We start from the raw sequence: 2,057 nt of genomic DNA, 5'->3' as shown, positions 1-2,057 counted from the left end.
TATCTTAGTCATATGGAGAAGCTGCTGCAAATGATTAGAAACCCCATTTCATTGAAATACTGCATGGGAGCACAAAAATTCCAGTGTGGAAAGGCAACAGTCACTTCATCATTCTAGATCCCATGTTAACGCATCACCAACTCTTACATTCAAAGCCTTTTTAGAGCAGTTTAATAGTTGGGGGACTAATAACCACCCACAACCCCTAATTCTGAGTGATTAAACAGAAATTAACAGATCTGGGCCATTACTACCCTGAACTGAATCATTCATAGGGGTGGGTAGGAGGGCAGAAAAAAAGGCAGTACTCCATGGGAATGTCTCAGGATTAACTGCCTTTGTACATTTCCAAACACTTTCGTCAATAGCAGCCCCTGTGTAATAAATTCCTTTTCTAGTTCCTTTCACCCTGTTTACAGGCAGATGGCTTAGATGTTTACAATATACACTCAAATAAGATTTTCCGAGTTAACAAGAATCATTCACTTCAGGTAATTTTATTCTTTATAGTCTCTACATACTTGAATTTTTACTTTGATAAAGTCATAACATAATTAATTAAAAAAGCAAACAACAAAACTACAACACAAATCAAAGCCAGCAAACAGTTGGTCCCCAAAGAATAAAGCAAGCAATCAGTTCAATAAACACACTTGATTTATTTTGTATAAAAAGGGTTAAAGTTTACAACTAAACTTTTATAAAAAGTTTAGCATGATTAAGTACATCATTACACTTTTTGCAGAAATGTATATTTCTGCCACTATACAAGAAAACTCTAATTAAAGAGTTCACAAGGTTTCACTCATATATATATATATATTTATATATAATTTTTTACAGTATTCAGTCCTAGGTTTGTGTCAAAAAGGTAATTTCTGACCACAGACTTTCCTAAAAAACTGAACACTGGATCCTTCTGGTACTCACGCTCCACCTTTGGAAAAAAAGGCAAAGTCTGCTTTAAAATGGGCAACTCCTTGTGAGATTTTTGTTTCTCTCCCCACGTTGGGAATAGTATATAAAGGAAGCCTTCCAACTAGGGAAAGGGTATTTAAGAGTCTCTTCATAAATAACTAGGTTCAGTCCAAGTTGAAAAATGGGGTGGGGATAAAGATCAATCTTGACTTTTTTTCTTAGTACATTTTAAAAGGTCCTTTTACTTGAACGTGGATTTTTCCCTCCAGATACAGCTGAAAAATAAATTCAGCACCTCAAAAAAGATCCTGTAGACATTTTCTTGTGCAAAAAAAAAAAAAAAATCTCATCAGTGGGACACCTGCAAGAGATTGAAGAGAGGCATATTTAGGAGAATGCTAATAGGGCAGAGATCCGGACAGACTGGCGCCAGAGAGGAAGCCACAGTTTGAACATTTAACCAAACACTCAGAGATTGGGCAAACCCTGGCGTCCAGATGCAACACATACACGCTCGCACACTCGCTCTCAAGAGCGCAAATTGAACATTAAAATAACATACACTCCAGGGAAAGGGTAGAAAAAGGATTCTCAGTCCAATCTTTATTTAGATCTCTGTAAACGCAATGCTCAGAGGCGCCAGTCTGCCTCGTACAGTAATTATTTGATTAAAAGCAGTCACTTATTTAACTGATAGCGCAGACAATCCCACATCACAGAATTTAAGGAACCGTGCCAAGATTCCCAACTTAATCAGTCACTTTGGCCCAGGAAGTTAAGACTCCAAGAACAGATAAGAATTTGCATTAAGCAGTGAGCAGGATGAGAGCAGCCAAGTGCTGCTGGGTGAACCTTAGCGACACACACACACTCAGGACCTTCCGACTCTGTTATGAGTCGCGTTTCTTATTAATTATAAAGGCAATCGGAAAGATTGCCTAATCAACTTTTAACACCGATTTTCAGCACTACCCGATCGCACCTCCCGTTCCCCGGGGAGGCACTTTTCGCCCGAAGTTTAAAGGGAAAAACGCACTGCACTCACCGTTTGATTCAGCCACAAAGTGCTTTGCTGTCGTTTGACATGAGCTCCGAGGGGAACTCGGACGCCTGCGAGGAGAAGACAAGAGCAGGGTCAG

At 39.2% G+C, this 2,057-nt stretch overlaps 1 long non-coding RNA gene across 1 annotated transcript; it reads right to left on the bottom strand.

Annotated features, from left to right (window-relative positions):
- Positions 1-480: 480 nt before the first annotated feature.
- Positions 481-2,042, bottom strand: LOC103800510. Its single transcript, XR_624739.1, has 2 exons — positions 1,964-2,042; positions 481-1,279 (listed from the first exon to the last, which is right to left on the bottom strand). It is a non-coding gene; the product is annotated as an uncharacterized LOC103800510 (long non-coding RNA).
- Positions 2,043-2,057: the final 15 nt, after the last annotated feature.

This window comes from Acanthisitta chloris, unplaced genomic scaffold (genome assembly GCF_000695815.1).
Source record: "Acanthisitta chloris isolate BGI_N310 unplaced genomic scaffold, ASM69581v1 scaffold45894, whole genome shotgun sequence".
Taxonomy (NCBI): domain Eukaryota; kingdom Metazoa; phylum Chordata; class Aves; order Passeriformes; family Acanthisittidae; genus Acanthisitta; species Acanthisitta chloris.
Note: the sequence above shows the minus strand (reverse complement) of the source record. Positions and strands in the feature narration are given on the sequence as shown.